The sequence below is a fragment of the Triturus cristatus genome, chromosome 2_2, assembly GCF_964204655.1.
Source record: "Triturus cristatus chromosome 2_2, aTriCri1.1, whole genome shotgun sequence".
NCBI classification, from domain to species: Eukaryota; Metazoa; Chordata; class Amphibia; order Caudata; family Salamandridae; genus Triturus; species Triturus cristatus.
Genome location: NC_140582.1, coordinates 1,107,159,467 through 1,107,184,092, shown reverse-complemented (window position 1 = coordinate 1,107,184,092; position 24,626 = coordinate 1,107,159,467).

Sequence of the window (24,626 nt, the reverse complement as noted above, 5' to 3'; positions counted from 1 at the left end):
TCTCTCGGCCTAGAAAAGACTTCCTATCTAGGTCCGCGCTCCCCAGCATCCTGATCTCGATTTCCAGTTTCACGGTCCATCCCCAGCGCCTTATCCTGTGCTCCTCTACAATGGCTCTGCAACTTCACCTTGTGTGATCCTGTAAGAAAGAAAAGAAAAAATACAGGGATATGTATTGGAAAAACAAACTAATGCATACCATAATGCTTGTAATGCTTATACTCAAGACTAGGAAGACTAGGAAGATCTTGATTACTATGCATACTTCATAAAAAGTCTTGACCTAGATTCCCCCTTACAGGTTGTGACACAAAACAAGTGGAGAGTACAAAACAAGGCAGGCAATATGTTGTTACAAGTGTAGCACGCTTTGTGGATGAATGGACAGATTTAAGATCCTTGAAATCTAAACATAGTTGCAGTCTTTGGAACTTGTCAGATATTGTTGCTATTGTTAGATTATTGAAACTTTGTTGACATTCGTAGCTGAGCCATTATACTCCACCGAGTGTGATACAGAGGAAACACATTGTTTAAAGTCTTCAGAGGGATTACATGTTAAACGCGTTGGAGCAAACCCTGCATTGTGAGTGTATTCGAATCAATGTATGTTTAAAAGGTGAACGGTTGCTGCCAGCTCTATACTGACCTCTAATATTTATTACTTGTAGATTATCAATGTACCATATACACATGAAACTCACAGCTGCCAAGGGTTACAGATTGCTATGTGTGACATTTTCATAATTTCAGTGTAGTTATGAGTGACATTTCAAAGACTACGAGTGACACTTTCACACAAGCAAAATCAAGCAATAAAGTTGGGGGAAGCATACACATATACGAAATTACACCCATTTCAGCAATGAGAAACTCTAAGAAGATCTTAAAACTAATGCAAACTACCAGAAATGGAAAGACACTAACCTAGTACACTGAAAGACACTCGGGTGGGGGTGGCAAGTGGTAACTAATTCACTTACTAAACTCTGTTCATGATGATCAGATCTTTAGCCAGGCAGCCGCAGTGCAGCATGACTTCTGTCAGTGACTGACTCTGAAACAGGCATGCAGCAGGCTCAGGCTGCCTTAAGCCACTCCCCGCAGCAATTATTTTCGGTTTGCCGCTGGTGCCTGATTAGTCCAGGTAGCCTGTCCGAGTCCACTCCTGGAGTCTGCTGCCACCGAACCGGATGGTCACTGAGTGTGACGGTCGGTCACAGGTCATGATTACGAAGACATCCACCACTGAACTCTCCCGGCAAGGCTCTGCAATATTGAATTCGCTGCGGGCGGCCCTAACCGTAGTAAGCCTCACAGCGCACGTGGCCCAGCGGTGCGAGCATTAGTCACTCAGCACTGCAGCAGACAGCACTGGACCGATGCGAACAGAGCCGGGAGTGCCATGAAGATTGCCGCCAGCGGGGCCTCCTGCAAACCACTGAGCCACTGGCCTTCATACTCCCTGCGGTGCTATTCGATTGGCAGGAGGCAGGATGTAACTTCCCCCTGCGGCGCCATGGCCATTATGTATCAAACAACCTGACTGACAGTCTTGGTAGTAGCTATTGGGCATACCACAGGACCGGCCATGACATCAGGCTGTCAAGTGACTCAGAGCTTTGCTGGCAGCATGGTGCTGCAGGAATTGAACTGAAGAATACATTGTAGCATTGACTGTGAGCTTGCCAGCGCAGCCTTTGCTCTCAGCTGGTAGTCCTGCAAAGTACCACGGATCACCCTAAGCCTGCTCCGAGCACCCCAAGCCTGCGGGAGCAGTACGCACTGGCAGCTTCCACACAGAGGTTTGCAGCACTTCAGTGAAAGCAAACATATCCTGCAAAAATGCGTGACAATGCATTTCAGTGCGGTGATGCCGAGCACCACACCGAAATGCATTAGTCTAACGCCTGATGAGTGGTACTTCGGTGAACTTGAAACTGCACCATGTTACACAGAAGCACACCCTGATTCGTGCACATTCACGGAGAAGACACCAGAAGGTTCCTTCTTTCATTCTCTCCTCTTCCAAACATATTCCCCTTTTGGGACTTCCACCAGCGTGAGTTTATTAACCATGTGGAGGGCAGTGCTGAGAGAGGCTGGAGGATTCACATCGCTCTTGTAGAGGCCCTGTGTTTTTGCAGGTGAGTGGTAAGTCTAACAACGGAAGACAACAAGCTCTTTGATGCCTTTCCTGGAAGTACTCAGCTGACCAGTGGCAACTAGACTTAGACTGGACCCTGCTACTGTTCTCTGACTGACAGTCTCTAAGGGAGTCCCATGAAGTGTATTCCTGTGGCTGATTGGGCACCATCAGAGTGTTTGGAAACCTTTGAAATACTTTTCTGCCGACCATGGGAACTTACACATTTTCAAACTTTTTGACTTCCAGACTTTCACTGGTACCAATCCTGACCCAGGCTCCATTGCTGAAGGAATGAAATTGCAACTGTGTCCCAACTACCACAAGTCTTGACAATCATTGCTGCTTTACTTATTCTTAGTGCTATTTTTACTTAAAACTTTAAACAATTCCTATCTCAGTTCGAATTTGGTTTGGGATTTTTATTGTTTGGTATTTTGACTTTATTTTTGTCTTGGTACTTCATATATAAATTAACAGATTCCTCTAAATCAAGCCTGTCTGCTCTGCGCTGAGCTCAGACTAATTTAGTGACTTTAAGGTTTCCAGCTAACAAGAGTTGTGATTACTCCTTGAGGAGGACAGACACCAACTTGGAATAATAATAATACAAACACATTCATACAGATTCACTCAAGAATGTCAAGTTATCACTTAAGAAACTGGAACAGCAATGGCAAGTTCTTTATGACTATGACTATGAGTCAAACCAGGACCTTAAAATGCTACTTAAGAATTATAAGAAGTTAGTGGTGTCAGCAGAAGCTAATTACTAAGCACATAATATCTTTAGTACCCATAACACTTTCAAAAAAAGTATTTTTATTTGTCAAATATTTTGCCTCCCTAGACTGTCTATCCCTGGCTATAGAATATGCCCATGCCTTTTGTGATAATTTAAACTCTCTGATATTTTCTAAAAAGATTGAAAACATGTGTGAGACTTTTGGTGGCTCCTTTGCAATGTCAGTGTTAAAGGTCAAAAATTGCTTTGCGAGCCTGAACTTCCCACATTATTTAACTTTGACCTCCTATTAGCGGTCGATATGGATTACTTCCGCTATTACATCTATATAAGCTCTTTAGGGGACTCAATGCCCCCTGCAATTCTGATTTGGGTTGTTTTTTACTTGTGGCAGCTGCAACTGGACATTTGTAACAAATCTATTCTTATGTCTTCCATACCAGCTGTCTGGAAAAAAGCCTTAATCATCCTGCTTTTAAAACACCTATTACAGAGACAACCTAGCTGGGCAACCACTGCCCATTTCTCTACTCTCTTTACCACTTAAGTTTAATAAAAAAATCTATTAGTAAACAGCTTTTTGCTTTTCTCGAATTACATGAGAACCTGGACAAGCCAAGACAAGGATTCAGTTCTTCATACATCGTAGAAGCTACTTTGGTCTCTCTCTTGGATGATCTTCAGTTGCTAGCATACAAGTGTCATTCATCAGCTCTGGTTCTGCTAGATCTGTGTGCACGATTCAACAAGGCTGCTTATGGGCAACGAATCACTAGACCGCAAGAAGAAGTGGTCAGCAGTGCTGCCCTTCACACAATTTCATCATATTTGCATCCACAGTCTCATCTACTTCTTTCAGGATACTAACAGCTCAGGGCTAAATCACTAAGCAGGCAATTAAATGTGTCTTTCTCCAACAAGGTTTAAAACACTAATGACCATCCAGAATTCTCCACTTAAATCACTGGTCACTGGAAATTAACACCAATGTGCTCACAGGAAGATTCCCAGACCCACCTGTAATTTGCTGGATGCTTCCTTCAAGAGGTCTCCAGGAAAAGCTTTGGTTTAAATTGTAGGTGTGGTTTGAATACTGTAGTAAGGACTCCCTTAATACGTACATACATTGTTAAGTTAGCATAACCACGTTAGAAGTTAGAAAGCCATCTTGCTGCTTTTGCACACGACACTGCATTTACATGTTATTGCTTAAACGAACTGCTGACTCGAGTTTTGCCTCACACGAGAGCAATCTGTTGTTACCATCCCGAGCTCTGCGAAGCGACCTTGGTCTGCACACGATGTGACAAATAGTCGGAGTTGTTAGACAATGCATGTTTTCCACTCTAGGTTGATCGACCCACTATTTAGTCATAACACACGAGCAGCTGCACATACCTGAAAGTTGGTGCTTTTAATATCACAGACATCATGTTTATTATTCAGACCGAAGACGAGCCTTCCTGCGAGAAGTCTCCTGATGCTCCTGTGATGTGATTTCACTAAGCTGATCTTTGAGGTATGGGGTCCCCTATTCAAGCCTAAGAGACCTTCTGTTAGACTAATAATAATATTAGCTTCTTAGTAAAGGGAAAGTGGTAGTATCCACTGTCATTATAACATGATCACCCCTTTTATATTCTATGGAATTGTAACTATGTTAATGGTTTTGATTTTAATCATTTGTCTGCTTGTATTAGCCAAAGTACTGCATATTAGGACACGTGGTCTATAAAAATAAACTCTTTTTATTTTCACCGTGTCTCTGTTGATTCTTGTTGTGGACTGATGTGAGAATAATATACGAACAGGTATTTCCGATTCCCACCATTCCTGAGTATGTACTGAGTCGCGTGTTCTGGGTTGTCTTTTCATTGGGACCGCCGAGCTAAATCTCGGATAACGAATGGGACACTTATGCTAGCCGGATACTGGGTTCTGGGTTCTGAGGTGAGTTTCTGGTACACCACAACTCACTGAGGTCCTGGGGTTCTACGCATAGTTCTGTGTATAAGCAGAATCCCTGCAACATGGCGCACCTAACGTTTGGTCTATGAGTTGAAACGCCTTAGTAGTGCTCGCGTTTGTCCACAACACCCTCATTCTTGTTTCCGGATAACAAGTCTGACGGATTTAAACCTACCTAGGTCTATTGATATAGGTTCTTTCAAGCTTGATAATTAAAAAGGTTAGTGAACCCTTGTGCTACTGATAGTTTCACGTGTGTTGTCCTAATGTCGGTGGATATTGCGGCGCATAGCCGTGCGGCTCTAAAACGTCATTTGACGCAGTATGGGGTACCGGACACTGGTATGAACGTCATCTTTGTGGTAGGAGCCGATGCGGCTCATCCCTATGAGTTGTTCTACTCTTGGGTGACGATTCCAGCGGTGGGGGATGACAACACCTTTCATTCTTACACTGCCGCTGCAGTGCCGGTGAACTATACGCCGTATAGGACACAGGAAATACCAATATCTGCTTGGCAGCATCTTATTTGGTTTAATGGCGCCCTTCCCCATGTGGTTATACCGCCGAGAATGGGCCCTTTATCAATTGCAGGGGCCACTTGGCCGGTACTAGCCGGATTTACGCCTCATCCCCGTTACCTCACGGTGACGGTGGCTGAGCTGCGTGTACTACACACTGCCCTCATTACGGTATATAGGGCGTTGGTGCAGTATGTGTCGCGCAATATGCAGGCGGGGGCGCCTGCTGTTGCGGGACAGCCTACTGATCATCACGCGGTGGTCATTAGTCCTGTTATGGTCAATTCTGTTATGGGCAAGCGCCCCCAAACTAGGGATGATTTCCCCTTTTGGCTTGCTGAGAAATTTGACCAAATAGAAGCGGTTTACCCGAATACTTCACCTGTGGAGAAACACAGGATCCTCACCATTAGTTTGCCTAAGGACTTGGTTCCCCACATTGATGATTGTACAAATTGGGGCAAGGTCTTTGCAGCGACGTACGCGCAGTGCTATGGCACTCCGTCTATGTTGCAGCTGCCCTCCGTAATCAAAAGAGTTAAAGAGAACCATGGTGCGGAGTCTGCGATAGAGTTAGGGATGCGGCTCCTCGGGCAATTTGACCTGGTGGCTACCATGATAATTGGTAACCTGAAGGGTGATGCTTTGCATTTCCAGGTTCGTAATGAACTGAAACGAATTCCTGAGGAGGACAAACCGCAGGAATTTGCGAAAATAATCGCAGAGGCATATCGGGATTTGGGTCGTAGCTCTTTAGGAGTTAAGCCTGTCATAAAGAATCCCGATCTAAAGCAGCAAGGCGAGGCAGAAACGTCTGGTAAGGACGACCGGCCCTTTTTTCCTAAACAAAAATGGCAGGTTAAACAACAGGGGAAGCAGCAGCAGCAGAAACAGGGCTCTCGGCCTGCCTCTCCCGTACAGTCTAGTAGTGAACGCACTTATGATCTGCGCGATCGTGCTGCTATAAAGTCTCCTGATAGATTTCAGGTTTCTGAACAGCGCTCTCCTCGTTCTTCACAGGAAACATCGGCTACACAGTCCGGTGGCGGAGGCGGTGGCAAAGGTCGGGGTGCTCCACAACAGCGTGACCAGCCCCGACAGACTGAGGGTAAAGGCAAGCAGGACGAATTTGCACGACAAAGACCCCCGTTTCAGAAGAAGAAAGTGGCAGCTCTGACGGCTAGGTATGCCTCAGATAGTGCGGACACAGCTTCGGAACCGGACATGGGCGCTGACGCTCCTGGACAGCGCAGCGGAAATTACCATAGTCCGTCAAGCTCTGCGTCCATTTCTGGCGGTGACAGCAACTGATATATCGGTTACTGTGGAAACAGGTGACACCAGAGTGGCTCCCCCTGATAGACTTTATGAAATAGTCTTATTAATTGAGGGTGACATACAACGTACAATAAAAGGGATTTTTTGGGATAATCTGACCACCACCTATGATATCCTCCTAGCCGAGGCAGATTGGCCCCCAGCTTTCATTTTAGAGGCTCCTAGAGGGGAGGAAGTAATCCTCCCGTCCTTTGCGCACACAGTGCCTAAGGACCAAGCTGAAGTGTATGCTGAGGAGTGGGCGCTTGCGCTTGCGCCGGCGGTGTATCGCACTCAGGTGGGATGGGACAGATTGTCCCCCTGCCATGAGATTCCATTGCGGTCTATGCCCCAGCCTCAACCCCAATATCCTATGCGTCGTGAAGCGAGACCTCACGTCGCGGCAATCCTTGAACAATTGGAATATCAGGGTGTTATTGAAACATGTGTGTCCCCTATGAATGACCCTTTATTCACTGTAACGAAGCCTGACGGCTCGTACCGTTTAGTTTTGGATTACCGGCACCTAAACTCTCACTGCCGGACCTGCGCGGTACAGAATACACATAGCTCGGCTTTGGTCGACAGTCTCGTGCGTAAAAGATTTAAAACGACACTTGACATTTCCAATGGCTTTTTTAGCCACAACCTGTCCACACTGAGTAGCCAGTGGACAGCGTTTACTTCGGGCGGAAAACAAAAACAGTTTACAAGATTAGCCATGGGTTACAAAAATAGCCTTGGCGTCTTTTCTGCTCGCGTGGTTTCTCTTTTGGAAAGAATTGACCCCGAAGCATACTCATATGTTGACGATATCTATCTTACAGATGATGAGCTGATGCCGCATCTGTCTCGCGTTGACAATATTATCGTGAGTTTTGCAGATTATGGCTACAAATTCAATTTTGCGAAGTCACACATCGCAGAATATACGGTGTTGTTTTTGGGCTACGAGCTCAACAATGAAGGTAAGGGGTTAGCCCCCCACTTTCTGGAAAAGTGTGCACGCTTGAGTGCTCCTACGACACTGAAGAAATTACAATCTCTGCTGGGTTTTCTGAATTTCGGCCGTACGTACATTCCTGATTATGCCCAGCGTATCAAGCCGCTTTACGCCTTGGTACAGCCTTCATTTTCGAAGTCTAGTTGGCAGCTAGAACACTCTGCTATTTTACAGTCTTTACAGGCTGACCTTCTTGCTTCACAATACTTGCTGACACGTGATAACCGCACTAACCTGGTAATAAGAATAGTACCAGGCGCCGTGGGGTTCACGTATTTGACGTTTAATGAGGGCGACACAGTCCCCATTGCGTACAAATCCCACTTGTACACCTCTGCTGAATTACGTTTTTCCACGGTCGAAAAAGTTCTGACTGCTGTGCAAATGGCGATCCTCAAGGAACGCGCACTGTCGCATGGAAAACAGATTCTGGTTGTAACACCATATCCTGCTTTAGAGGCAGTGACTAAAGCAAGTGTACCCAATTCTAAAGCTTTGCATCCACGGTGGATACAATGGGCTACAACACTGACGTCGCCAGACGTCACTTACATCTTTGATGCCTCATTACAGACTCAAGAGTACTTGCAGTATGAATTCGTTCATTCGGCACCTCTGTCTTTGCGCCCGCTCGAAGAATACCATTGTGTCATATACACTGACGGGTCTGCGCAACCCGCAATTGGATCGAAGCACGCTTATTCAGCGGCTTGCGCAATTGTCGTAGGTACATTCGTAAATGGTGAATTCCAATCTGATGCAGTGCATACGCAGTCATTGGGTGATTGTACCGCGCAATTGGCGGAGCTCCGGGCTCTAGTGCTTGCACTGGAGTTTGCTGATCCCCGAGTCACTACTCTTATAGTGAGTGACTCCTTCTACTGTGTCCAGTCCTACAATGACAATTTACACTTCTGGTCTCAGAATGATTACCGTGACACTAAAGGTAGCACAATTAAGCATAAAACGCTTTGGGTTCGAGTGGCGGACTTTAAAGAACGTCTCCCACTCGTAAGTGTTATACACACTCTTGGTCACCAGCGGCTTGGTGTCCATGCTGTCGGCAACAGCTTAGCTGACGAGGCAGCGAAAACAGCAGTGGCTACATACTTAGTGGCAGCAGTTACAAGATCCAAAAGTAAGATTGATGATGACATCTTGGCAGCTATTGCTGCTACAGAGAAGGGAGGAGATTACCCGAAGGGTTTTCCCTCTCGGTATATTTACCATTTAAGTCCTGATAACGTCCCGTTAGTGAGGATTAACGACGTTGGTGATAGAATAATTCCCAACGCGGACTGCAGACCAGCACTGATCTTGGCTGCACATGAGGGGTTGGCGTCTGCCCACGCCGGTGTGTCAGCTACAATATCTCTGCTACAACAACGTTACTGGTGGTTTGGTTTATATAAACAAGCGCGCGCTTATGTTCTTGATTGTGACATTTGCCAACAGATTAAACCTTCTACTGTTGCGCGCCCACCACAGACACAGCTGTACATCTCTAATAAGCCATTTGGTTGTGTTTATTTAGATCACTGCGGTCCTTTTTCTTCTGATACTGCGTACAAGTACATCTTGGTTGCAGTGGATTCGTGCACACGTTTTCTATGGGTGTGGCCACAAAGGAGTGCTGACTCGCGGACTGTCATCAGGGATTTGCGTGTCTTTGTGGGAACTTTTGCGTGTGGTACCTTCCATTCGGATCAGGGCCCTGCGTTCGCCTCTAAGGCTTACAAGGAGGCTATGAAAAATTTGGGGGTCCTTGTCAAATTTTCGTCTCCCTACCGACCTGAGGGTAATAGTGTGGTGGAGCGAATGAACCGTGACTTAAAGCAATCATTGACAGCACGTGTTTTAGGCACAGGCCGGAACTGGCTAGCCCATTTGTATAACGTTCAACGTGCACTAAATAATCTCCCTAGAAGGTCTCTGGGTGGGCGGACCCCGTACATGATGCTCTTCGGCATCAGAATGTTTGTTCCAGACCTTGATGGTCTAGACATTGCGGCGTCGACCGCACCCTTTGACGTAGATGATCACTGTGCTGTTTTGCAGACTCTACAAGAAGCCAGAGACTCTCTTTCGAAAGAACATTTGCCCTCCACGTCTGAAGCTGAGGTTCAGATTCCGGTAGTCGGCTGGCTACCCCGAGTTGGTGATCTGGTCCGTGAGAAGGTGGAGAACAAGAAGGAGTTCGGCCCCTCTTATCGAGCACCAGTTCCAGTGCTTGGAGTGCAGGGTACAAGAACAGTCATTTTACCTCCACTTCCTGGTCGCAAAGAAAACAGGTACATCTCTATTGACAATGTCAAACTTCAGCGAGTGCCCGATACTTCTTAGTATGACTCCGGCAGTTTCATGCCAGACAATGCAAAAAAATTCAATGATGGTTCCTGCTACTACCACCTTGTCTGATGTTGCAATCGAGATGCATTCAGTTTCTGATCCCTTGCTGATACCACCGGCTGGTGGTTTGTCCGATGAGACTGAGTATGCTTATCCTACACGTGGACCTTCGCCTGTTTTACAATCTACAGCACTTGGCCAGTCCCGTTTTTCCTTTGACACTAACTCTTTGCCCTCACCTCCCCCATCAAACATTGCTGTTTTTGTGAGCTGGTTTAAGAAGCATTTTTTGATAGCTCCTTGGACATACATCTGGTTGATGCTTTTTGGTATTTTTTTGTTTATGTCCATTGGATTTGTTGTAGTGTTCTTCCGTTTGGTGGATGGACATTATCTCAAAGAGAGATCGAAAATTAGACTTATCAATGGAACTTTGGCCCCCCACTCCTCATCCCACATCATGAAAAGGGACCAGACTTTTGTGAATATTACTGCCTGGCCCGTCATGGATGGAATCGCATGGGATGCTGTTAAATTTCAAATTCATGGGCCTACAGAGGTCATTAATGTGCCTAATGTATTTCGTGTTTCTATGGGTGATGTAGTTAAACAGAACATACGTTCTGATGATTGGGATGTACACGCCATTGAAGCACTGTTTTCAGATTTGAAATATTATGCCGCCTTTGATGCAGAGGATTTGTATGAAAATGCGGCTAATTATGCGGAACAGTATTGTTTTCAACATTATGGCAATCACTTCTTGCATAAATCAAATTCGTTTAGAAATTTTGTAAATTTTACCCAGTGGGAACATTGTCCCACCCCCTCGTTTGGCAGTTCACACACATTAGTTGATAAGTTTACTTATTTTACTGGTTTCAGTGTTTCAGCCCCGGCTTCCTTTTATTTTAAAGTTAAGCCTGAGTCTGCCTCCAAGGTTAGACTGACACACACCAAATTGCTATATTCTAAGTCCTTTATGGATGAGTTGTCAATCAAAGGTTATGATCTATGGAAGGCTACTATTGATCTTAAGTCGGTTTGGGGTTCCAAACCGTGGCAGGTTCAGGGGACTGAAGCCTTACACCGTGCCTGTCTAGTACCAAATCATATGTTGTTTTTAAATGCAACCATCTTCCAAACCACCTGTTTCGGATTGGCCACTTCTAAAAAACTAAATTCGCCTTCTGTGCCGGATCTGGGTGCTTACCCAAATTGGAATAATCACACAGATCTGTCCCTTCCTGCTTTGCAGTTATTGGTTTCCAATTCGTCTTTCAACATTTCGAAATTTAATAGTGAGGGATGGTTAATTTGGCAAAGCAGTTCTGATACCTGTCAACGTCGTTTTCTAGGACTGAAACCGGGGTATACTCAAGATCGAGTGGATCCCCGGTTTGAGTCGTCACATACAGTAACTACATACTCTGTAGGGAAATTATGTCAGTCCTGGCTGCGACATTCCACCTTGGCATCTGTCAAAGTTCATTTATCAAAGTTACATGACAAAATAGATTTGAATGATTTTGTTAAAGGTCCTGTGGGTGGCAGATCCAAGAGATGGGCGTATGCTATTTACAACGAAGTATGGAAACTGTCGCAAATTGAGGCAGCTTCGAGATTGAGAGCTATTGATCAGGCTAATATGGAAAAAGTATTAGCAGTTATTGATAACAGCATTAACACTCTTTCTTCTCGCATTTATACATTAGATAATATTGTATCTTCAATTGTTGATATTGTGCAGGATGATATGTCTGTGTTGTATCATGGTCAAAACCAGTTGCGTTCTGTTATGCAGTTTGCATGGACATTACAAACATTGAAGGCAGGGAAGGTCCCTTGGGACTATCTGAATACAACATCGTTATTTCTTCCCTTTAACCTTACTGACAAACAGCAGTTCATGTCCATGAAAGATGCTACATATTCCCTGCTCCATATTGAGAAATTGGAGCCGTTACCTTTTTCAGTTGCGGAAGTCGATTCCGCTGTGTGGCTCTTACACGGATTGATAAGTCTACCGTTTGCGCTTTTTAAGTTTACCTCTTGTATGAAGCACTATGCTCTGGGTAGATATGAACAGCTGGGTACCGCTTTCATACATGAAGTCTGGTCCCTCCCCTTTACGTATAGATGTACAAGGGACGGTACTGAGGTTTATCTGAAGGGTGAAGAATGTACAACGTCACCTGATCATTCTGTTGTATGTAGGCACATTCAATTGCACGGTGCATGTAATGTACACGCTCCTAATTTGGCCTGCGTCCTAAAAGGTATCCCGGTACCAGTGATTACGCCATCTTTCACGTTGCTTGCAAACGGTAGTTATTTAATTTTAAACAATGAAGCTTGTTGCGGGATGTTAGTAGGGATCCCGTATATAGTAACTGTAACACAGAGGGTTGTCTGCTGCAATAACGTCCTGTTTCCACCCCCACATGGGAGGCTGGATGCTTCTATCTGGCCTTCAATTCCAACCTTGAAAGCAGAGTTCGACAAGATGAGCAGAATAAGAGCGCTATTGTCCCAAAAGGAGGTGCCATTGACTTCCTCCCGGGAAACATTTGTCCTTCACGTAGCAAATACGCGCACCGAGGTACAGGCGCTTTTGAATACTGACCTCCCCCTGCATTTTGGTGCTTTGATCCAAACAATTTTCAATGCCTCGTCCACGACTGGCCTGGCTCATTTTTTTAAACTTGTGGGCTCGGGCCTCGTGACCTCTTTCCAAACTATTTTTGGTGTGATTCCGGCATTTTTTCATTCTATTTTCTCCAGCGTCTTTGGAGGTGTCCCGTTAATTCTGGCTCTAGTGGCAGGTGTGCTACTTTTACTTTTCATCTTGCGGAATGGCTGCTCTTTCTGTGCCACACGTCAGCCTGTCCCGTCTGCAGCTTCTTCGTGACAGGATGCTTGATTACTATGGTGTCCTGCCGTTGGCGACTTTGAGCCTGGCATACGGATTATCCTTCCGGTATTCCTACTTCACCTGCGTGCAACCTGTCTTCCACTGCCTAGATTGTCCCTTTGAATGGCCTATGGATTTGTGTTTAACCAACTTGGTGTCTCCGGACCCGGATTTTGATCGACTGATGAGGCCCTTAGTGTCTCACGAGTCTGCCTCTTCTGGTGTTCGGATTATGGCCTGCGGTGCGGCACATGGTATCCTGGGTAATTGGGACATCGTGAGAGCGGCATATGACTTCTTGACTATGAGTTACTTGGAAGTACACGCTGGTTGCCCTCTGATGGTGCTAGAGGCTCCGCTGATAGAAGAACACGTATGTTCCTTTTCTTTACTTAACTGGATGGCTGAAACCTTCAGTGGCCGTGCCAATGATTTTCTGCTGGAAGCAGTGGCCACATATGCTGCATATACTTTTATGGATTAAGTAAACTTTCGTCCACAGTCTTTTCCTCACGTGTCTTGAACTGTCCCTGTACGTCTGCACTTCTGCCCGGTGAGGCGTTTTTTCATTTTTTTTCACCTCCCACGTCAAGTTTGAGTTTTTTTGTGTGTTTTCTCTCTATTTTTGAGGTTTTTTCCTGTTCGAACTTTGCCTGAACTGACCAGTTACTTTTTCAATTGGATACGCCTTGTTCTGCTCTGTCGCGCTTGAACTCTGCGTTCTCTCTTTTCTTGCATTAGGGGGCATGTAGTAAGGACTCCCTTAATACGTACATACATTGTTAAGTTAGCATAACCACGTTAGAAGTTAGAAAGCCATCTTGCTGCTTTTGCACACGACACTGCATTTACATGTTATTGCTTAAACAAACTGCTGACTCGAGTTTTGCCTCACACGAGAGCAATCTGTTGTTACCATCCCGAGCTCTGCGAAGCGACCTTGGTCTGCACACGATGTGACAAACAGTCTGAGTTGTTAGACAATGCATGTTTTCCACTCTAGGTTGATCGACCCACTATTTAGTCATAACACACGAGCAGCTGCACATACCTGAAAGTTGGTGCTTTTAATATAACGGACATCATGTTTATTATTCAGACCGAAGACGAGCCTTCCTGCGAGAAGTCTCCTGATGCTCCTGTGATGTGATTTCACTAAGCTGATCTTTGAGGTATGGGGTCCCCTATTCAAGCCTAAGAGACCTTCTGTTAGACTAATAATAATATTAGCTTCTTAGTAAAGGGAAAGTGGTAGTATCCACTGTCATTATAACATGATCACCCCTTTTATATTCTATGGAATTGTAACTATGTTAATGGTTTTGATTTTAATCATTTGTCTGCTTGTATTAGCCAAAGTACTGCATATTAGGACACGTGGTCTATAAAAATAAACTCTTTTTATTTTCACCGTGTCTCTGTTGATTCTTGTTGTGGACTGATGTGAGAATAATATACGAACAGGTATTTCCGATTCCCACCATTCCTGAGTATGTACTGAGTCGCGTGTTCTGGGTTGTCTTTTCATTGGGACCGCCGAGCTAAATCTCGGATAACGAATGGGACACTTCTGCTAGCCGGATACTGGGTTCTGGGTTCTGAGGTGAGTTTCTGGTACACCACAACTCACTGAGGTCCTGGGGTTCTACGCATAGTTCTGTGTATAAGCAGAATCCCTGCAACAATACCAGACAGCATTCAAGATTGAATTTAATTGGCCACCAAGATATTGTAGTGACTCTGCTCTGCTTTAAAGAGCTTCTGTGGGAACACAGGAAGGGTGTTTGCAGAGTCTATAGACACCATGCACCTGCTGCTGTGCCACAGACAGCACAACGTATGGCAATTTTAAAGGAAAAGGAACTTGGGTCCAAGATGGCATGGTGTGGAAGCTGGCCCTGTATATACTATACCAAAGGAAGGTTTGCACAGAGTCCAGTGAAACCCAAAGGTAGGCAGAGGTAAAAGTCGATAAAACTTTACTCTCAATTTGTGATAGTGTGGGCAAGCAGTAAGGCTTTAGCAGATGGTAGTGCATTTATTATACACACTCAGGCAAGAAATAGTGTGGCACACTCAAAGACTGAACTCAAACCAATTGATTTGTATAAAAATATTATTTAGTGTTATTTTATTACTAGAACCAAACTATAGGCAAAATTGCACTCTCAAAGGCAAAGTATCATGAATATGCATTTGATATTGACTTAGCTTGTGTTACAGGTTTGCAGACTTTGCCAATAAACAGTCAAAATTACTTTTCTTACTCAGTATCTCTAGATACCACACTGGTACATTTCCTACGAGAAGGGAAAGAAGTAAAGGTGTTTTGTGATATAATGAACAGTTTTGCAAGATTACTCCTGAGACCCTCTTAGTCTTTTAAGCAGAAAAGTGAGTGTACGGTCCATGAGTAGGATTCGGTCAGGTGGACACACAAGGTTTGCACCAGCGGCTCAGAGGCGGCCGGGTGCAGAGTGCAGGAACCACATGTTAGCCATGGGGTGAAGCATGGTCGTTGTTTGGGGGACTTCTGCAGGGCAGGCCACCTAGTTGATAGAATAAAAATCTCCTGGTGTCGAGGTTAGTACTGAAGGGCCCAATGGCCAGCACAAGCACTACACCACCAGCGGCACTAAGGCGGCTGGGTGTAGAATGCAGTTGGTGGGAGTCCCAGGGTTTCTCAATGGAAAGTGTCGGTCTTGGTTCAAGCAGCAAAGTCGTCGGGATTTCGGAGAAGCGGTCAGCGACCGGAATGATCAATGAGGTCTTGCCAACCTTGTCTGACGGGTGGTCATGGTTGGGTTCTTTTGACCACTTTGGTCAGAGAGACCAAAAGGGTGTCGACTCCGGTCGTGGTTGGAGGGGTCTCCTAGGTAAAGGCTGCAGGCTCGGTTTAGAAGCTTGTGGGGTTAAAGGGTCACTGTAACCCAGGCTAGCATCACCAGGGGGACCTCCTTAGGGTGTTGGGCTTCTCAGATTCGGGCTGAAGGTGCTGGGTGCTGAGGGACTCACAGAGTCGTCCAGAATTAGAGTCGATTGGGCTTGAGCAAGTCTGATGCTCACAGGAGACAAAGTCTTTGGTTGGCAAAGGCAGGGCAGGTCCTCTGGGTTCTTGGGGGCTGCTGGCTGCAGGACACATCAGGATTTTTCTGTAGTTGGTCGAGATTGGGACAGGCCGTTGGGCTGGGGCCCTGTCAGTTGGTGTCTTCTTCAGCACGGCTCTTCAGTCCTTCTTGTTTTTTCTTGTCTGAGGAGGCAAGGTTCAGGGTCGCCCCTAAATACTAAACTTAGGGACATTACAGGTAGGTACAGGTCGGGAGCAATGGGTCCCTTCCTTGGGGTGGGTACACACTGTATTATGCCACCCTCCAGTAGGAGGGGGGCATAAGCCTTACTCTGGTTGGCTGGGTCCCCCCATCTTCAAGATGGCGGGGATTGAGGGTTATGCTTCACCTCTCCTACCCCACCTGAGTGGTGAGGTTGGCAAAGGTGGGCACATCTCTCCTCCTAACGTGGTTTTCCCATCGATTCTCCTGCCCAAAGTGGGGGTCAGAACCAGTGGGGGTCAGTTGCTGGGAGAATCAAATGGCTGGGGCAGATCGCACTGGTGGCAAGCCTTTAAAGCTTCCCCTTCGTGGACCCTGCCCAGCCTAGGGTAGGAGGCTTGGCACCTCGTCCCATTATGTGCATTGTTTCAGGTCCACGAGAGCAGCAGGCTCTCGACCTAGGGGTCTGGTGGTGACAGCTGGCAAGCAGCCACTCAGCCAGGACACTAGAGATAGGTCATTTTTCAGGGGGTATCTCTAAGATGCCCTCTGAGTGCATGTTTCATTAACTCCCACACTGACATCAGTGTGGGTTTAATGTGCTGAGAAGTTTGAAACCAAACTTCCCACTTTTCAGTAAAGCCATCATGGTGCTATGGAGTTCGTAATGAGAAACTCCCAGACCATATACTCTTTTATGGAATTACTGCACTTACAATGTCTAAGAATGGACTTAGACACTGTAGGGGTGCAGGGCTCATGCACCTGTACCCTCACCAGTGGTATAGTGCACCCAGATAGAGGGGTGGCTTACCTTTGCCAGGGAAGTGGATTGTAGGCATGGCACACATGGATGTGTGCTATGTCCCTCTCTTCACTTTGTTCTGCACCAAAACACACAGCCTGCAATGGCAGTGTGTGTGTGTAAAGGTACAGGCCTTTAAGGGTGTCAAAATAAGTGCTTCAGCCCTTAGATGTCTTCCCTGGTCATAGTGCCCTTGGTTCCTGTGGTACCTTTTACAAGGGACTTACTTTTGGCCAGAGAGTTGCCAATTGGGTTTTGTAAATGTACTGTTTGGAGAAAGAACATAGGCCCTAGGTACCTGGTTGGCAGGAATCCAGGGCACAAAGTACATCAACATGAGGCAAAATGTCAGGGCAACCATGCAAAAAGGGCTACTTTCCTACACATGGGAAATATGCCTTGGTATCAGAACAGTGGGAAGGGATCATAAAACAAGGAGTTATGAGTAGGAGAATCTCTAACATGAGTTGCTGGTGAGTCCCTCCATGATTATTATTCCTCATTTTACCTAATTGTACCTTTCTATGAGGTTTGTAAGCTGTATATGAATTCAGTAGTGTGGCCTTTCCCAGGTCTGCCCCATAAGACCACAATATCCTCCCATTTGAAAAATCTATTTTTGCTAACTAGAGTCAAAAGATTTATCTTCAAAAGTCCCATCACATGCCATACAGTGCTTAATTTAGAAGTTGTTTCCATTTGTCATCCAATGCGTACCTTACAATCAGTTTCATCTCACTTATTGGTAATCCCAAAGGTCCAGGTACACGAGGTTCAGTTTATTTTCATTCTTGAATGCCAGGTAATGGCACAAACTCCCACTGGCAAATCATACCATTCCCAATATCGCATTTGGAAAATTTCTTAAAACCCTTGTTATTCAACCTCTGAATTTTCTTTGCTATTTCGAGCCTTATTATAGCTCTAGGACACCCTAATAACTACTTGCATGAGCTACAAAAGCAATTATTGGTTTACTTTCTCTGAAAACTCAAGTACAATTGTATGTCAAAAATGGGAAAACAGCACCCACTCAACCTTTTTTGGTCTCATATTCCTGTGAATGGTACCCAAAATAAACAGTTCCTGATGCAGAGCTTGACAGATGTGCTACTCTATTACGAATGTGACAGTCATCATGCCCACCTTATTAAAAGTGCCATAATATACTGTGTGATTTTAATAAGATGGACAGGATATCCATTACGTTTGTGAAGGAGAACCCATCTACCAAACTTTAAATCAGGCCTGGGTATCTTTTTAAAAAGGAGGCCCAATAAAAAAGTGAACTACAGCACAGAAGGAAGAAAAAGTGGTGTCTGAAAGGTGCTGATTTAGTCAGCAGACAGAACCACAGCTGCTGCCATGTTGATTTTCTGTTGTGGAAGAGAGTATGGTATCAATGTTGCTAGGAATCAGATTGCAGGAAGAAGAATGGGGTCACTTTGCTGCAAATCGTTGGTGGAGAAAGGAATTTTAGTTTGACTGTCATAATGGCTTTTTATTTAATAACTGACTGGTTTGTAACTTTTAAATTGTCCCAATTGACCCACTCCCAGCAAAGAGGAATGGGTCCAAAGAAGAAAGGAAGATCTATCCACTTGCTGCTTGAAAATGTACTGCCATACTGCTAGATTGATGGAAAACATTGGCTACAATTGAATCTATTGTTATGTCTTTATGTCTGGGACTGAAAGGTTAAGACCAAGGCCAAGGTAGCTAATCAACTAGTAATCTCTGTAGGGCGTTGGACACCAGTTTCTATCAGAATACCCTTCTTGGTGAGTGGAACCACCACCCTTTGGCTGCAGAGTGCAGAAGGCTGTGGAGACCAAGGCAGTAGAGACTTCTTGGAGGAAGACTATCCTGCTTCCACTTGGGGAGCATCTTGTGCATTGAATACATGGACTAGAGTCCAAAGATCGTTCTTGACACCCAAGAAAGAAGTAATAGAGCTGTTCTTAAAATTTGAGACTTAGAAAAACTCCATCTTTCGAGGAATGAGACAAGGTGCCAAGTCACCCTGAAAAAGCATATGAGCTTTGCAGATATATTTGAGCTGTTTGCCCTTGTTGGAGCAATTAATGGTGATGTTTCAGGCTACAGCAGGATGCTATTTGATCTTGTGAAGCCATTCCTAGATAAAGCTTTCGACAGAGAAAAGCTACCAATTTTTAATTGAGCACAGCTTATTTACCAGTCACATTAAGATCTACTTGGTTGGCACACTCCAACCCTTCTGAAATGGCAATATTTTGAAATGACTGTTTCCTTCTAAATTTTACAGTTGATTGTCAATGCTCAGTGCTGCTCATGGGCAGCCAGGCTTATACTGCACAACACGGCGTGTAGTAAGGCCTTGTGTGCATGAAGGCAGTGGCGTAACGAAAGTTGAGGGTGCCCCCTGCCACGTACCCGGAGGGACTCCCACTCTGGATTTAATCCGGAGTTCTTGGGCCCAAGTATTGTGCTGAGGGGGTCCCCTGCAGCTCGGGGCCCCCCCGCACCGTGGGGACTGCGGGGGGTCTGTGTTATGCCCCTGCATGAAGGTTATTCTACACGATGCCACTAGACAACAAACTCATGGACGTGATTTAGGAGTCACCAGGGGTCACAGCTGCGACTCTTGTCCTGTCCTTTGCTACCCCAGACAGAGTCCCTGTGACCCCTGGCACAGTTGTATCAGCAGGGTCACTTATGGTGGGGGTGTGAGGAGTTGCCTCTATCCTCGGAGGCCCTACAGCCACTTGTTGAAGGTAGTCCTCAGATCTGTCAGCAGGCTGCAGTGCAGGCTGCAAGCTGCCATGTTCTACGTTCTGCGTGCAATGCTGGTGCTGCTCTGAAGAAACAAAAGTAAAAAGTTATTGTTACATTTTCTGCAACACTTATAAAGAGTTTTTTTATCTTAGGAGGGCTGGTCAGGGATAAGAAGGGGTCCTGGTCTGCCCCTCTCAGGAGTGAGTGTGGGCCCATGCAGATAGGTTGGTTGGTTGGATGAATGTATGTAGCCCACAAATTGTGACAGGGCTTGAAAAGTCAGCTTGTCACCTCTACCATTGCCACAGCGTTAGCCTGCAGAAATGAGCAAGAGGGGATTTGTTTCGATTTCATGTCCTGCTCCCTTTGTCATGGTGAACTTAGCCTGCAACAGCTTCTCCCAGGCAATGTGTGAAACTACATATGATGAACAGGTGAGATAGTAGACAACTTATTGCTGGTTAGCACAATATTGGGTATAAAAGGAACCCCGCCACTGGTATGAACAAATTATTTTAAGATGTTGGTGGGGCGATGGGGTTTCAGAACACATGAACATTGATATTTATTTCCCAAACCCAGTGTCAGGGTAGGCACTGGCCCCTTAGACACAATATTTGTTTGAAGCTGACTCACTTACAAATTATTATGGCAGTGTAGGTGCAGCAAGCAGCCGTTACAGCAAAAATATTGTTAGTGGAATCCCTTGCTATACACTTTGACAGCTTGCAATTGAGGGGTGAGCAAAATAAACATCATTTTTAGGTCTCGCTGAGCCCAGCGCATGCGCTGGCTCGGAGAGACATTTTGTATGTGAGTTTCCAAAGTGCTGCTGGCTGGCCTAGCACTTGCGTTCACGTGACCGTGACCGTGCACGCGCGAACCTCTAGCCTTCAGCAGCACATTGAAAACTCGTGCGTCATCACAATCACTTTCGCTTTCAGAGCGATCGCGATGAGGCACGCTTTCAATGCTTGTTTTTATTAAGCTTTTAGCGCTATTTATGTTGCGTTTAGTAGGACAATATTAATGATCGCCCAGTTAAATGTCTATACATGAACTTTAAGAAAGTTGCTTGCATTTAGAATGTACTCTAATCCAGCTAGCACCTCCACTCTACACCTTCTCCCTCCAGCCGCTCATCAAACCGCACAATACGCTAGTTAAGTAAATAGGCATAGCGACAATACAACACAAAGCATTTATTTTTTGCGAAATTAAGAGCCCGTCAGATACAGAAATGAGTTCATACAAAGAGCTCTCCACCATTTTGAAATGCTACTGACTCACAGCAGTCCATTAAGATCAGTATTGTGCGGCAGATAGGTCGGAGTCTGCACACAAGGGTAAGGGTTTATCAGTCACAGCTTTCGCAGACAGCTGCAAGCACACTTGCAATCAGATGGTCTTAATCTCGGTCGAGAGAAACGTGTGCACGTCTCTGTTAATGACTTCTCTGTTTGCCCTGGCCGGCTGCTTGTGTTTCGTCAGACGCCCCTTTCAGAGTTGAGTGAGGCAGAGTGTATCGCAGCGCCTTGAAGCACTCAACCAGGGAAGACACCCCGCCCCCACATCCCTTTAAACCGATGCAATAGGCATGCTGTATTAATGTAGAATGCATTTCTTATCTTTCGTTTCTATTTTTTTATTTTCGGTGCAAGTATAAAGTGACATGAATGACTGGTGGATGGAATAGCATTTTGACAGCTGAGTGCACAGTTTGTCTTGGCTTCAGGGCAATAAGGTGAATTAAAATGTGCTTGGAGTGTGCGGGGAAGTGATGGGAGGTCAAATGAACATGCATCAAAAGAGCAGTGTCATATGGAGGTGAGGGTGTGTGAACAAAAAGACACTTCACAGGGTAAAAGCCACAGCAGCGCAGTTGATATGAGGGCATGCATGAACAAGTAATGGAGCTATATGGACAGAGCCTGGAAACTGTCCTATTACCAGAGGCAATTCAGATTGAGTAATCATTTTTTTTTAATGATGTGCAGAACTAAGCCAAAAGCGCACTGTTATCTGTATCATTGCTCAGTCACCTCAACGCTGCAAGTTTTCTTTAAATGGCTTATTAGGTCTAGTTATTGGCAACGTTAACTGCATTCCACATGTATTGTCGTTCATTTTCTAAAAGGGGATTTCAGAGGACTATTCCTTTATCACTACAGGTGGATGCATGGTTGTAAGATGTATCATTCTGCCCGGGGTGCATGCATTGCAATGCAGGGATTATTTTTCCACACTATTTTACACGCTATACTGTATGACTACACTTTGTCATATTCCATCCACTATACTATAATTGCACATCCAGGCCCACCTTACACATGTTTTTGAATTCTGACGAGACATATTTTGCCCCTCCCTTACAATCTACACCACTTTTAATTTATTAGCAAAATCCAACTCATTAGCGCCTTGATGCCCTTGGGCTAAGTTAGCACTCTATAAATTTTATATTCATTTATTCATTCTCGTGAAGCCAAAAGATTCTGAACTATATATTACATTTTCAGTAACAGTATTTTTTATTTTATTTATTTTATTTAAAAGTTTTTATAAAGCGCTGGCTGTACCCAAGAGTATCAGAGCGCTTTACAGGATTAGGTAAAACAGAGTTGCAGTATAACATTTTTACACATAAGTCAGAAAACAAGGCATACAATGGTTGGTTTAAAATGAGGTAAAAATGAACAGATATGTTATAAATCTAACAGCATATCGAAGATAATAGGCGTGGAGTAAAGCAAAAATTAGTTATTGGATGGGGGAAGGAGGGAGAGAGTAGGGTTACTAAGGAGGGTGAGGGGTAAGGGGGATGGGGCGGAAGGACGTTATCTATGCTAAGTGAAGGGGGGAGAGGTGGTCCTAAATGAAAGAGTTAGGGCAGGGGTAGTCATATATATCCAGTGACAATGTAATTAAGGACCCCAGTATTTGATGAGAAGGAGAAGTTTGAGGTCTTTTTTTAGAAATGAAGAAAACAAAAGGACATGCAAGTATTTCCATAAAATGGTATAGAAATGGAATTTGTTTAATCTAAAACCTGTGGCAAAGCTGGTTTCGCAAGATAGCCATCTTCAGTTGGATGTCTCACTCATTGTAAGTCTCCTGGGACTGACTCAGTTACTTTCTGATAGTCTTCCATTCCTATCTTCTGGTTCTCTCCCAGAAATAAGGCAGTACTTGCTGCCCCTTTGCTGTCAAGAGTCAATCACCAGGTCTAAACTCTTTCTTTTGCACCTCTATATCAGTTATTTTCCTTTCCATCTCTCGCAGCTGTATTCCCCTCTATCGGTCTCTCAACTGCCTTTTTCTCAACTTCCATACACTTGTTTCCAGCTCTCTTAATCTCTAAGCTGTCCCTTACCACCTCTCATTCTAACGCTCGTCTCCCCCCTTCTGTTCCATCAGATACTGCACAATATATTATTGTCTTTCTCAAAAAACAAGTCAGAACCCTTTTATGGTTTTCTCTTAACTTACATTACACAACTGCTCACCAACTTAAAACGTACCCAAAAACATGATTATAAGTCACATAGGCGAAACCTAATGCATTTACCAATGCTTGTTAAAGACATGTTTGGCTCTGGTCCCTAACCCGTTCCTGCCTACAGGAAGTGGAATGGTCTTCTACAATGCACCCTGCCACCATCCTGGTTCCAAGATAAGCGTCTGTTAGGGAAAGGTGCGGTGGTAACTTTACCAGACATACTCACATAGACAATGTGACATTAGTTTCACTTCCTGCAAGATCAGAAAGTAAATATTCATCAGGCAAGCCATTGATCAAGAGACTAGTGGCAGACTCCAGAGATCAAAATCTAAGCTTCCGCCTGCAAGATGTGAACCCACTGGGAGGGATATGAGAGTAAGTTGCCTGGTTGATCACCCTTTCAAGTATGCAAGGGCGCGTGCAATGGTGCTGTCAATAAATTCAAGCCCATTCCTCAGGGCAACCGTTCCTTAGTTAAACAAAAGTAAGTCCCCCCTTACCCAATGTGATGGACAGTATCATTCTGTTCAAAACATTTCCTCTAAAATATTAACACTAGAGTTAATATTTTACAATCTAGTATTGCTTTAAAAATGACATGTTTTCCTTTCAGCAGACAAATGCATAGTCTCAATTTCTGACCTTCTGCTCAGTGCTGCTCATACAACGTTTCATCAGGGACAGGGTCACATCACCTGTGTCTGAGCCCACATGAAGAGCTGTGTAAGCATCCCTTGCCACCTTGAACTAGCAGAGAATAGGATTACAAATCAGCCTAGGACCATGTGATGGTTGGCCCGCTATGACCTTTATGTGCTATCCAGGGGCAAAGCCATCAATCGTGCAGAAGGTGCAGGGGCACTGGGGCCAAATGTTATAAGAGGCCCAATAACCTCTAATTTAGGCTGTATTTTACTACCCAGCCAGTGGGGGACCTATTGTCCATGCTTGCATCAGACACCCTCGCACCTTCACTATGCAACCTTCACTATTCTGTGAAACAAGCATTGGCATAGCCAATAGGTCTCGCCTTTGGGACCTTATCAGTATTTAATTATGCAGCACAATATCCTTGGTGCAACATCAACTGTTGCATGGCTAAACACTTATAATGTCCCAAAGGCGAGACCTATTGGCTATGCCAATGCTTGTTTATTCTGTGTTCATGTATGAGGGGCTCATTACGAGTCTGGGGATCAATGGACAGCTAAACTCGTGGGTGGCACGGCTGTGACAGAATGTATCAATCTCAGGCCTCCAACAGCAGTGGTAGCTTCCAGAATTACTACTCCATTTCATGACAGATTAACGATAAGAACGCTCTACCAAG